The following is a 14,633-nucleotide window of genomic DNA, read 5'->3' on the forward strand; positions in this document are numbered from 1 at the left end:
TTTTGGTGTTTACTGTCTTTCCCCTGGATATTCCGTTCATTGCTGCCTGCCTTTCCATTTGTGTCTTGACAGTTGTACCTCCCTGATTACTATATTGCTCTGGTGATCGGTAATTAGGTCAGTTGGTCAGAGAATGTGTCCAAAAGTATTCAGTTCCTGATGTGCTGTTGACAGCTGCTGCTTCTTCTTGTGCTGCTTTATACATCCTGTTTTGTTTCTGGGAGGACAGCATAATTGATTACTACTTTGGGAAGCCGGTCTTAACAGTTACAGAGGTCTTTCTAGGTGTGTGTGAGGATTTTAGAAAGGTAGCTGTAATGTTTTACAGTCCTAGTCTTTCCCCTAACTTTGGGTAGTATCTTATGTATCTGCCTAGGATGTTGGAGGTCTTCATTCTTCGAACTGATTGATACAAACCTGTGGTTGGTAAACTCTTGTCTTTTTCAGTGATTTACTTGCAGTTGTCGTCACAGCCTTGTGTTCCCATGAGGCTGCTTGCATGCTTGTTGCTTGGGGGGACCTTCTTGTATGAAACATGTGAGTGGTACGAAGTGAAGCCTTGAAGTAGAGCATTTAATCTGCTGTTTTTTCTTTAGAAGAGTTATTTTTTATTTTGTGTTATAGTGGAGCTTTTGTGATCCATGTAGGACTGTAGGTGTTTTGAGCAATTTTATATGAGAATTAGTTTTGGTTGGATGAAAACGTCATTGTTTGTCTTAACATAAAATCTAACTTGGGTTATCTTGGTACATTATTTCATTCACAAGTTGAGGCAGGACCATTGCATTTTAATTCCCAGCTACCATACATTTGGTACATGGTCTGCGCTGTACGAATGTCGCTGTTTCCTGTTGGCATGATGAATGGGAATGGCTGAACTTTCCATGGTTGCATTTCCATGGAAGGTGCTGAGAATATTTGTGTGAAGTTTATACTGAAAGGGAATATGTTATTGAATATTTGGTAGGCTTCTTGTCCATTACACTTTGCATTACATACTAGGCAAATCAACTACCAATCTTGTTGTATAGGACTACAGGCAATAATATTTCCATTTGTATGTTGGTGCTGGATAAGTATGACAGTAAGCTATAGGTTAGTTTTTATTCCCTAGCAGTTTACTTGCATTTACAGAATACATATTTGCTGCTGCTGTTATGATAGTGTCTTGAATGATGTGGGCCATATCTGTTGAACTCTGTTGGTATGTCAGAGCCATGGGACAAAAAATGTCGTGTGTTTGAAGGAACATAAATGCAAGCAGTAGTCATTAAGGATTAGAGTTGTACGATAGGACAACTAGAAATTGAAGGTGGCCATTTGCACAAAGACGACAATAAACGAACAAGTTTCCAATAATTATATACCTTTTGATTTACAGGATATGCAGGAAACAACTTTAGATGCACAGACGTTTTAATTTAATGTGAAGTCTGGGAGCTGTCCTCAGGAATGTATTTGAATAGTACTACATTTTGGTATCTAAGGTTACCTTAATACCACTGGTATGGTATGTCCTCCAGAGCCTTTGGGGGCGCTGCCTGTAACTAGCCAGTCAAAGCAGGGGAATGTGACAACAGTCCAATCTGACACCTGTTGGCTGGGGTGAAGCTTTAGGGTGTTTAAGGTAGTACCCTGCATTGGTGCCATCCCCTTTTCTTGTCTCTTGCTCATATGAGGAGAAGCATCACATAAATGTCACCTCTTGGACGTGTGTTTGGTCTTGTGGCTTTTTGGGGAGGTTTTGGGAACCTGGTATAATAAATTGTACTTGAAATAAGGACTCCTGCGTACAATGGTGACTTGGTTGACGTTTGAGGAAACTAAAACTGCCTGAGCATCAATGAATATTTAATTCACGTTTATTTACTTCCTTTTAATGCTAATGGCTGATGGAACTAAGGTAACGCAAGATATGGAACAGCAAAGGTAACGTAATAAGTGTAAATATTCACAAAACTATCCTTACCTAGATATAGGCCTAGTATTGTACTCACTTTGTTAGCTTCAAGTAGCTTTGAAATGTTCTACTGATGCAATGGTTTAAACAGACTTCAGTCTTATTACTGCATAAACCACACAAATTTATTCATTATTACCTAATCTTTGTGTCTGATTGAGCAAACACATAAAAGGAGTCCATATTCAGAGCAAATTAAAGAGATCTTTCTGTTGTTAAGGTAGTGAAATACTCTCCTTGTAGTGATCAAAACGTTTTATCATAAACGCAGGAAAACGTTCAACTTGACAATGGAGGACTGTTGTGAGATACTTTCTTACCTTGGAGAGTTTCGCAGTTATGTACTGTAATTCAATTGTTAGTGTCTCCAATTGTCCTCACTCTCCAAGAGACATGAAAGAACTATGGCTAATGTTACAGGTTTCTGAATATTCTGTCTTCATGAACTGGACTTGATTCTATCCTATGCATTGCATTATGGGAGATGGGATATGTAGCAAAACTAAATTGACCTTCTGTAAATTATCTCATAAAGAGGACACCAAGCAGTCAGCTTTGTGGTATTGTTACCCAAGAACTGGTCTCATTTTTAATGTATACTTTTCACGTACAGTATTATTAGACATCATCATGTTAAGTAGGAGGCACTTTTACATTGCCAAATTGGTCTTGGATCACTGAGCGAGTTTCAAGTCTTTGTTCAGGTAGTCTTTTGAGAGGCAGCTATGCTCTCAAGTTAGTCAAGTAGAACTTGGAAAATAAGGACTTAGTTACAAGGGTTATTGAGGAATTTTCCCAAGTCATTATGTGTCAAAGATTATTTCTGGTTTTGTGACTTTATTAATCTTCTTGTTGAAATATACATTTCTTAATTTTCCAACAGTTCAATAATGGTTACTTCATACTGCATAACACTACATCATTACCACAGCACATTATCAGAGTTACGTAAATAGTACTGTAACTGAATATGCCAAACTGCATGATTACAGCACATGTCAGAATGCATAATTACAGCGTGTATCATAATACAGGCCTCCATCCTTGTCTCCACAAGATGCCTCAGCGTTGGAATCTACGTCAGCCTCATGTTGCAGACTGTTTCTTGGCTGGACTTCTGGTCTGTGGTCATTGCCAAGATAGCTTCTGACAGGTCCCCAGAGGGGTTGGTGAGTGCATCCTCGCTTGCCAGTCTGTTGCAGTCTGGAGGCAAGGCGTTTTTGTATATGGCTCACCTCAGTGTTAATTTATGGGCTAACCTTCTCCTGATGAGAAGAGACGCGGCTTTATCTAGGATGGAGAGATCAGTTGACACAGAGTCCTTGCTGGCATTGAGAAACAGAGATCTGTTTCCTTGGACTGAGCTCGAAAATGTGATAGACCAGCCTCAGGCTGACACCAAAGACAGACTGATGCACCAGGCCATGTCCAAGTCGAAGTCTTGTCCTCAGAGACGTCCGGCTCCTCCTCCTCCTCCCCCTGTCCAGTAGCAGTCAAGAAGATCGTCGCCTGGTAGGCCGTCGAGGAGTTCGACCCAGCCTAGGTCAGAGGACCAACATCCCTTTCGCTCTCGTTCCTTTAAGCCAAGAAGGGGCCCAAGGAGAGAGGGTAAAAGGGGGCCGTTGGTAGGTTAGGCGCCTCTCCCTCTCCTGCCGCACAGGTTGTTGCCTGGCAGGCCATTGGGCCAAGTGGCAGAGTTTTGGGGCGGAGAAGTGGGTGGTAGATGTCCTTCGGGTGGGGTACCTACTGTCATTTGAATTCTCAACTCCTCTGTCGGACAAGCCACAGCTCAGGAAGGCATATCCTCCAGACTCTCTGAAGTTCTTGGCTGTTCGGGAGGAAGTGCAGAAGATGCTGGACAAGGATGCGATAAGAGGAAGTGGTGCGTCCGTCCCCGGGATTTTACAGTCACATCTTGTTGTCCAAGGCGTCGGGGGGATGGAGACCTTTGATCAACTTATCTACCTTGAATCACTTCATCAGGAAGACACAGTTCAAGATGGAGACCCTGCGTTTTGGTGTTGGCAGCCATGAGGGGAGGCGCCCCGACTTCCCTTGCCTTGTCAATTGACTTAAGGGACGCATACTTCCAAATCCCTATTCATCCGACGTCCAGGGAGTTCCTTCGCTTCTCTCTTGAGGACAAGGTCTTTGAGTTCAAAGTCCTATGCTTCGGGCTGACAACAGCCCCTCAAGTGTTCACAAGGGTCTTCTCTCGCGTCAAATTGGGCCTATGCTCAGGGGATCCGTTTGCTGAGGTACCTCGACGATTGGTTGGTCTTGGCAGTTTCCAGGGAAAAGCTGCTGCAGGACAGTGATTTTCTACTTCGATTCTGTCTGGAACTGGGCATTGTAGTCAACCAGGAAAAGTCAAACCTCGTACCCAGTCAAAGGATTCTTTACCTGGGCATGGTCATTGATAAGACAGTTGCAAAAGTTTTCCTGTCGGATCAGAGATTGGAGAAAGTGCGAGTAGTGGCACACGACTTCCTGTCGGAGCCACATCAGTCAGCTCGTGTGGCAGGGTCTTCTGGGAGTGTTGTCTTCCCTGGAGAAGCTGGTTCCTCATGGGGGTCTTCATCTTTGGTCTCTGCAAGGGAGACTGGGAGAATTCTGGTCTCCGGTGGGCGACTCACCCCTGTTAAAGGTTCCTCTGTTTCTGGAAGTGAGAGAAGACTTTCGTTGGTGGTGGGATGACTGGAATCTTTTGAAGGGTGTCCCTCTGGGTTCTCTTCCACCAAACTTCCTTCTGTTCTCAGACGCCTCCCTCGCAGGTTGGGGGCCTCATTTAGGCGGCCTCATCACTTCAACCATTTGGAGTTTGGAGGACAAACAGCAACATATCAACGTCTCGGAGTTGAAGGCAGCCTTCCTGGGTGGTCAGCAATTCGGTAGAGCTCTCAGCCAGGTATATCCCAGGCAAACGGAATGTGGTAACAAACAAACTCAGTCGTCAGGATCAGATCCTAGGCACAGAATGGTCCCTTCATCAAGTGGTAGCAGACAAGCTCTTCCAGGTTTGGGGGAGACCCATGCTGGACCTTTTTGCGACTCACTTCAACAGGAAGCGGGAAATATTCTGTCAGTGGTTCCAGACCCTTTAGCAATTAGCAGAGGATGCATTCCAACATCCTGGGACAACCTGGAGGTTTATGCCTTCCCTCCGTTTTGTTTGATTCGTCAAGTTCTGAACAGGCTAATGAGTTCACAGGGTCTCAGGATGACTTTGGTAGGCCCTCTGTGGCCTCAGGCGAAATGGTTCCCAGATCTGCTGTCGTTGTTGTTAAAGGTTCCGAGGGAAATTCCCCCTTGGCAACATCTCTTGTGTCAGCCCGATGCGGAAAGGTTCCACCAGTCAGTAGAATCCCTGTCTCTTCATGGTTGGAGGCTATCAAGTATCTCCTCTGACAGAGAGGCTTTTCTCAGAGAACAGCAGGGCATATGTCCCCCCCCCCCCCCCCCACCACCTTCACCTTCATTACATATTTGTAAGACATATGTCCAGAAGTCTCAGAAAGTCGACCTCCACGGTTTACCAAGGCAAATGGGCGATCTGCTGTGATTGGTGTCGTAAACGGGTTTTTTTTCTACTCGCAACCTCTCTTCAGCGAATAGCAGACTTTTTAACCTTCCTCAGAGACAAGAAATGTTTGTCCTTTTCTGCCATTAGAGGCTACAGGGCGGCTCTGAGTTTGGTGTTACACCTTAGAGGTATTGACATCTCCTCTTCCTGGGAACTTTCCTTGCTAGTTAAGGGGTATGAGCAGTCGAGTTCTCCTTGGGAGCTCAAGCCTCCGATGTGGGATGTTTCCTTGGTTCTCAAGAGCTTCACCAAGAGTCCATACGAACCCATGCGTCACTCAACTGACAGGAACATGACGCTCAAGACAGTTTTCCCTCTGGCCTTGGCATCTTCCAAGAGGGTAGGAGAGCTCCACGGTCTAAGCTATGATGTGAAGCACACCAGGGATTGGGGGTCAGTGTCTTTCGAATTTGTCCCGGAATTCGTGGCCAAGACCCAAAATCCCTCTGTGCACGATGACAGGTTCACTTCGTTTTCCATTCCATCTCTGAATGACTTTGTGAGTTGTGATGCTCAAGAGCTTTTGTTGTGTCCCGTCCGGGTCCTGTGTTGCTATCCTAAAAGGACTTGGCACCTTAGACCAGGCTGCCTCAGACTTTCTGTTAGCACAGGCTGTGCGAAGAAGAGGGTTCTAAGAATACTATGTATATTTGGATACGGAAAGCAATCAGACAGGCATACTTGGCTCTTGATGATTCCACCACCACGTCTGTGCAGGCTAGAGCACATGACATTAAGGGTATTGGTCCCTCTCTGGCTTTCGAAAAGAACTTGGCTGTACATTGAGTGCTGAGCACTGGTACTTGGTTACTTCAGTCCACGTTCGCCTCTCTATCTTAAGGATGTTGCCCACAAATCTACGGACACATTTTCCCTGGGTCCTTTGGTGGCTGCCCAACAGGTTGTGTAACTCATAGTTGCCCTTAGCAGGGGTTGGGAGTAGTACAAACCCTGGTGTATTGGTTTGCTATTGGACAAAGTTTCTCTTTGGTTCCCTATACAATGGTTATCCCATATATCATTGTACGTCACTCAGGGTTTGAGTGGTTAGATATCAATTTATCTAGCTTCTCAAAGGGCTTCAGTCCCTCTCCAGAAGTTATTTCTTCTGGAAGCTGGACTGGTGGGAAGGCCCTCTATTGTAAGAAAAAAAAAATGCTAATAATGGTATATTGTGTACTTTTGTATAAACATCATAAATGTCAGCACAAATATAGTGAATAAAAACTAAAGAATAATAAGTAAGGTTCATAAGTATCCTGTAGGCTTGGCTAACCTAAATGAGTACCCAAGGTTAAGACAGCTTTCATCAGTGTTCATATTTTTTTCATATTTATTTGTAAAGTAGAACAAGCTAGAAAAAGACCTGGTTACTAGGTTTGTCAGGGGTGAGCATTGGTGGAGTTTCCCCCTTTCAAAAAGCAAAACTTTATTTGATATATGGGAGCAAGTAACTCCTGCATACTTGTACTAATTGATTATCAACTGTAAACGTTACTTCATGTATACATTTAAATAGTTATGATATCTGATTTGATATATCATATTACATCCACTATTACTTTTTTCCCCATTTTTATATATAAAAATGGCATTTTTTTCCTTTTCAAATAGTATATAAAAAGGCCTGTTTTTCACATCTTCACATATAAAAAAAGCCCTGTTGTATTTTCTATATTCATAAAGGCCTCTAATGTTTCCTGTATTTAAAAAAGGGCCTTTTTAAAAGTGCAAGATGTTTGTAGTATTTTGGAAGGTTTTTACAATGGCCACTTTTCAGTAATGTTCTAGATGAAAAAAGACACTTCTCTTTTTTTTCTATGGAAGGATCTTTAACCCTCTTACGCCGAAGCCCTAAAAATCAAAATCTCTCCTGTATGCCGGCGCCGGTTTGGAGTGAGCGCGAAAGCGGAAAAAATAATTTTGTCAAAAAATCCCAGCGCGCTTAGTTTTGAAGATTAAGAGTTCATTTTTGGCTCATTTTTTTTTCATTGCGTGAATTTTAGTATGGAATCATCAGAAATGAAAAATAATATCATTATCATATGCAAATAATGCAATATATGGTAGCAAAAAAAAAAAAAATTCATAGATAATTGTATTCAAATCACGCTGTACAAAAAACGGTCGAAGCTAACGAGTTACTTTTTTTTTCGTTGTATTGTACACTAAATTGCAATCCTTTTGATATATAATACATAGTAAAACAATAAAAGCAACACCGGAAAAATCATATCACAAAATGATGTACGAATTCGTAACAGCGCGGACGTAAAAAAATGTTATTTTCAAAAATTCACCGTAATTCTAAATATTGCTCTAGAGACTTCCAATTTGTTTCAAAATTAAGAAAAATGATTGAATATTACGATACTGTAAGAGTTTTAGATTAGAATTGCAGATTTCGACCATTTCGGACGAGTTAAATTTGACCGAATGTCGAGATTTTTATATATTTTTTTATTTTTTATCCGCATATTTCGGAGATGGAAAAAGCTTTACAACCTTCAATTATTTTTTATTGTATTCTTCATGAATTTTGCACATTTTGATATATGAACTCTATAAAAGGCTAATATGAAATGGAGCAAATATTAGGATAATGCGATGTACGTATTTCGGAGACTTGCGGCCGCGAATCGGCGCGCGGAGTGAAGGTAAATATATTTTTCAAAATTTCACCATAAATCACAATATTGATTTAGAGACTTCAAATTTGTTTCAAAATGAAGAAAAATGACGGAATATTACTAGGCCGTAAGAGTTTTAGCTTACAATTGCGTTTTTCAACTATTTCGGTAGAGTCAAATTTGACCGAACGTGGTTTTTTTCTATTTATTGTGATTTATATGCAAAAAATATTTCAATAAAAGAGAAAAGCTACAAAACCTTCAATCCTTTTTAGTTGTATTCTACATGAAATTGCGCACATTTTCATATATAAAACTTTATGTAACAGCTAATTTTAAATGGTGCAAACATTTCGACAATCGCACAAAAAAATTCTGATTTTTTCGGAAGAGTTACCACGCGAACGTAAGGAAAATGTTTTTTTTTTTTCATAAATTCACCATAAATCGAAATATTGTGCTAGAGACTTCCAAGTCATTGCAAAATGAAGGTAAATGATTGAATATTACTAGAATATAAGAGTTTTAGCTTACAATTGCGTTTTTCGACCATTTCGGTAGAGTCAAAGTTGACCGAAAGTTGAAATTTTTGCACTTAACGTTATTTATATGAAAATATTTCAAAACTGATAAAAGCTACAACTATGGGTTGTTTATTGTTGTATTGTGCATGAAATTGCGCACATTTCCATATATAAAAACTTTATGTAACGGCAAATTTTAAACGGGTGCAAACATTAGGACAATCGCAACGAAAAAATTATCGGAAGAGTTATCGCACGAACGTAAGGAAAAGTTTTTTTCATAAATTCACCATAAATCGAAATATTGTTGCTAGAGACGTCCAATTTGTTGCAAAATGAAGGCAAATGATTGAATATTACTATAATATAAGAATTTTAGCTTACAATTGCGTTTCTCGACCATTTCTGTAGAGTCAAAGTTGACCGAAGGTTGAAATTTTGGCACTTATCGTTATTTATATGGAAATATTTCAAAACTGATAAAAGCTACAATCATGAGTATTTAAAATGGTGCAAAAATTATGTCAAAGTGACGAAATAATTTCCGAGATGTGTCACTGATACTTTTTAGTGCGATAAGAAAGAAATTCGCGCTTGCGCGCCTGCGTAGCGATTGTAAACAAAACAATGCCTTGATCCGTGAACTCCCAGCATCCCCCAAGGCGCGTGATACAAAAGTTTTCGGCTGGTAGGCCTGTAAGTATTTTTCCGCGAATTTTTAAAAAAACTTTTTTGAGCCGACGTATGATACGTCCAATCGGCATACGGGAGACATTTTGACTCTACGTTTAATACGTCCAATCGGCGTAAGAGGGTTAACATTCAAAAGGCTTTCTGACCAAAATTATGAAAGATAAGGAATAGTAATTGTGGAATACTTTTAAAGAGAAACAGGACACAATTTTCAGATGCAGAGAAACTTATCAATGTCTAAAAATTACTTTCTGCTTTTCAGGTTAGAAGCTCAAGATATCTAAGCATAAGTGGATCAGATATGACAGTGATTCCTCAAGAACTCTCACGATCAGGGCTGGGCAGGATGGGATGTCCTCTCTACCCACCAATCAGGCCTGGGCAGGAAGTGATGTCCTCTCCAACCAACCACCAGTGGGGCCGGGGCAGGAAGTGATGCCCTCTCTACCCACCAGAGTACCATTACTTGACATTTCTTAATAGTGTCCACATCATTCCACTGGTGTGTCTGCTTTTAGGACATGTGGACAGTCTCTCAGCCTGGCTGACTTGAAGCTTCCAATTATAATTCACACATCCTTTTTGGATACTGCTGCAGCCAGGATGCAAATGGACCCCAGGTAAATGTTATACAATACAGGTTTTTTTTAGTCATTAGCAGTTTCATTGTAATTCTGGTTTCTAAAATTAATACATGTAATATGAATTGGTTGTATATAAAAGTACTGCATTTACAAGCATAATGAACTGCTTACAACTGCTAAGAAACTCAGCTAATAAATACTGCATTTTTATTTATATGTGTTTGCTAATAAATACTGCATTTGTATTTGCTTTATAGTACTTCATTTTCTGTTTATTCATTTATTTTTTCTTTTTCTTTTCAGTTTCTCATTGCCAGAGAAGTGGCAGAGGCGGCGAAGGCTCTGCCGCAGAAGTGGCAGAGGAGGCGAAGGCTCTGGTAAAGCCCCCAACTAATATATGGCTGTCCACTGACCCTGGTGGACTCCCAAACAACACCAATGTTCGTGAAGTAACAAGAATTATGTGCAACTACTTTTTCCATGTCCTTTTTACGTAGAAATTGTACTAGAAGTTCTCTCTATAGGAACTACAAGCTAAAGGTTTTACAGACATTATATCAAATCTGTATTTTAAGGTGGTTGTCTTATTGTAAGCAGGTTGGGTATACTCAAACACGAGCAATATGCAATAGCTGTATTTTCACACAGTTCAATACATGATGAGCAGCAGTGCACGTGACAATGTTGAGGCTACGCTTACTCAAGCGAGACTGCCCCAGACTCAATTTCTCCCGCCTTAAACACATTTTGGCGGGAATACAAGTAACTTTCATATGCATCATATGGAAACATCCTACATCTCTTCTCTAAAATAAATGTATTACACTTTTCATGAAATTGAAGGTTTATCAAGTAATTATACAGAAGACGACAAAATGGTGTTATATGAAAGAAAAAACAAGTCATATAAGTGGAACGTGATTACGTGCTCATTGCAAAGTAGGACGACATTTAGTTGCATGAAGTTGACAAGTTATTACAAAATGGTCACATATTCAGTGCAAAAAAAAAAAAAAATGTGCATAACTAAAGAGAAATCAAATTGTACATAATTGAAAAATCACAAAATGTAGTTTTTATGCCAACTCGGAGGATTTATTTTCCTCTTCCCTCTTCTGGGTTGGCGGTCAGCACACGAGTCAGCGGGGGAAAGTGAACGAGTAGGTGGGGAATCCTGCACTCTTATTTCCCGAAGATGTTTTCTGTTTCTCGTTGATATTCTTCCACTACCATCTAATTTTATGACATATTGGCGGTCTCCTTTCATTTCAATGACTTTTGCAGTTAAATATCCCGAAAAGGACCTTAAGAGTACAACATGTTTTGCACTGCTACTGTGGTACCCGTTTGCAAGGGGCGGAGGTCTCTTTGCACTAGAATCATGACGGAACTTGACATATCTCAAGTGTCTACCCATCTTCTCCTCTCTGTCTATCATAATGTCTGCCCAATGCTCTGTTATCTTATGATAGCTTTTAATCATGGGTATCTTTTAACTAGTGGAGCAGAGAGGCAGGTTCCTCAATGCTCCAATTGTAATGTTGGCATTACAGTGAGGCATATATTTGTTGACTGTCCTCTTTATTTTAATCATAGACGTCAGTTTGGTTTCACCAACAAACCTTTGTCAGATATTTTAGTAGAGGGTGCTCCCGTAGAAGAGATTTTTAAATTTCTTAAGGAAATCCATTTGTTTTATGATATTTAATTGAGTATTTTAATATGAAGTTTATTTTAATAATTTGGATTAATTATATGTGTACCTTTTTTAGTAAATATATCCTGTTGATATATATGCGCTGAATGGCCTTTGGCTCCGGCGCGTGGCAAATGGCCACAAAATTTATAAATTAAATAAAATTAATCCTTCCTTTCGTGTTATGTATAATCTGTCCGTATTTGCTCTTAAGTGTAGTGCTTTGTGTATTGTCATTGTGGCGGGATCACAAGCTTAAAAAACAAGCGGGCAAATCCCCCTCAGTCCAGCTACCAATCTCACCTTCAGTCACACTTTCCTCTTTACACTACAGAATACACGCAGGACAATTGACCTACCCACACAAGAACAAAAAACAAACACATGTACTCGCCCAACTGCAGATACCAACTACAACAAAGACAACAACCAAGAACCACAACACAACACCCTAGGGCCACAACCCCACAACTCAACAGTACACAACACCCAAGGACCTCAACTCAACAACACAGCAAACCAACAAGGAACACAACCACAACTCAACAACACAACAAAAAGAACACAACCACAACCCAAGACCATTGCACAAACAATCACCAACAAGACAAAAAAACCAACAACACAACAAGCAAACACACACACACCTACTAACAACAAGAAACTACAACAGCTCCCCAACAACAACCCTCAACCATAACAACTCTCATATAACTCAACAAAAACTTACAAGCACAACAAATCTAACAACACAGGCACAACAACTCCAAAGCAGACAACATCAAACTTAACAATAACTAACAACAAATCAACAAAACAAAACTTAACTGACGTTCAATGTCTTCAATAGACTGCTGCCGACACCACTGACTAACACAGGGTATGACCAAAGACTGACTAAAGACCAAATACTCCCTGAAACACAGAACTCTAACAACTCCAAACTCCAACAGCACCAACAGACGACCCAGAACTCTAAATCGCTAACTATCCATACAGCAACTACACACTCTCTCTCTCTCTCTCTCTCTCTCTCTCTCTCTCTCTCTCTCTCTCTCTCTCTCTCTCTCATGTTGTCAAATGGAACTCCATAACTCCTCCTTATCATATGTTTCCTAGTTTTGTGGTCTATGCTGCAGAGTTCTGCATTCATGCATTCCACTATTCCTGCGCTGCATCTGATTACTGGCACTGCCCATGTGTTTATGGCTTTTATCCTATTTCTGGCGTTAAGTTTTGACTTGAGTATCGCCTTGATTCTCTGCATATATTCTTTCCTGATCGTGTCCTTCATCTCTTAGTGTTTTATATCCCCTCCTTCCATTATTCCCAGGTATTTGTATCCCGTCTCATCTATGTGTTTGATGTTGCTCCCATCTGGTAGCTTTATCCCTTCAGTCCTTGTTACTTTGCCCTTTTGTATGTTGACTAAGGCACATTTTTTTATTCCAAACTCCACCCTGATGTCCCCAGATACAATCCTTGCACTGGATTAGGGTATCTATTTCCTTGATGCTCTTTCCATACAGCTTCATGTCCATGAACATCAGATGGTTAATTCTGTTGCCTCTTTTCTCGAGTTAGCATCCAGCATCCATCTTCTGCAGTTCTTTTGTCTTGGGAATCATGGCTACTACGAACAGTAATGGGGACAGTGAGTCACCTTGTAAGATCCCTCTTCTGATATTAACCTCTGCTAGTCTTATTCCAGAGCTTGTAAAGTTGTGCGTTGTATTTTTGAGGAAGCTGATGGTATTTTCCTCTGCCCCTTATATTTTCAGGCATTCTATTAGCCATGTGTGTGGTATCATGTCGAGGGCTTTCTTATAGTCAGTCCATGCCCATGCTTAGGTTGGTTTTCCTTCTACTGTTTTTCATTACCATTTTGTCTATCAGAAGCTGGTATTTTGTGCCCTTACACTTCCTTCTGCAGCCTTTCTGTTGGGGGGGGATGTTGTTTGTCTCCTCCAGTTAGTTGTATAGCCTTTCGCTGATGATACCTGTTAGTAACTTCCACATTATTGGTAGGCAGGTGATAGGCCTGTAGTTACTGGCTATATATCCCTTACTCTTATCTTTTTGAACTAAGGATGTTCTCCCTGTGGTCATCCGTTTGGGTACATGGTGATTTGTGATACAATGCTGGTGGTGTTCTGCTATTAGTGGGTGTAGGGCCTTGAAGTTTTTGAGCCAGTATCCATGGACTTCATCGGGACCTGGGGCTTTCTAGTTGGCCATTTTCTTTAGTTGGTGTTTGACTGTGTTTGCGTGATCTCAGTGAATCTTTGTTTTATTCTCCCTGTTTCTTCTTCCATGACTTCCTGGAGCCATGTTGCATGTTTGTTGTGTGATACCTGATTGTTCCATATGTTTTCCCAGAGTCTCTTACTTGGTTTGGCTTCAGAAATTTCATGGTGGTTGTCTTCCCCTCTGTATGATGTAATCATAATTATTTATAATTGTATATTTTGTTTGTAACATTACATAATACAGAAAATTAATGTTAAACAAATTATGAATAATATTAGAAACAAGTTATTGCTCAAGGTGATGGTGTTTTGTTGGGGAATCAGGAGGTGGGCGAGGCGGCCGCCGGCCGTCATTTCTGTGTGTGTGTCGACAGGTGTCGGTTGGCCTCCTAGCCGGGGGTGCAAATGTAGGCTGATTTCTGTTTTTGTTTATTTGTAGAGGTAATACATCCAGAGTGTACTGGCAGAGGTGTATGGCCAGCATTGCACCGGTTAAGCATATATGGGAGTTTGATATGGAGCGCCAAGGTGTAAGTTACTGTATTGATTAATCATATGTACTTATATTTATGATGGATTTGGAAATGTTATAATGGGATATCCTGTATGTTTGTATTTGTAATGGAGTTAGTGTTATTGCTGTGTTGAGTACAATAGACTGCTTACATTTTATATTTGATTTTACGAATATTGCTGTGTTGTTTTGCATATTTT

At 40.5% G+C, this 14,633-nt stretch overlaps 1 protein-coding gene across 23 annotated transcripts in view; it reads left to right on the forward strand.

The window, feature by feature from the left end:
- The window catches only part of LOC135215277 (uncharacterized), a 524,407-nt gene that overhangs the window by 304,553 nt on the left and 205,221 nt on the right, over positions 1-14,633 (forward strand). For 20 of the 23 annotated variants that reach the window (XR_010314640.1, XR_010314645.1, XR_010314642.1 and 17 more), the window contains 3 exons: positions 9,653-10,010; positions 10,278-10,414; positions 14,359-14,449. The gene's annotated coding sequence lies outside the window, so the exon portion shown is untranslated. The remainder of the gene's footprint in view (positions 1-9,652; positions 10,011-10,277; positions 10,415-14,358; positions 14,450-14,633) is intronic. The other 3 variants (XR_010314655.1, XR_010314657.1, XR_010314658.1) reach the window with 1 other exon arrangement.

The sequence above is a fragment of the Macrobrachium nipponense genome, chromosome 5, assembly GCF_015104395.2.
Source record: "Macrobrachium nipponense isolate FS-2020 chromosome 5, ASM1510439v2, whole genome shotgun sequence".
Taxonomy (NCBI): Eukaryota; Metazoa; Arthropoda; class Malacostraca; order Decapoda; family Palaemonidae; genus Macrobrachium; species Macrobrachium nipponense.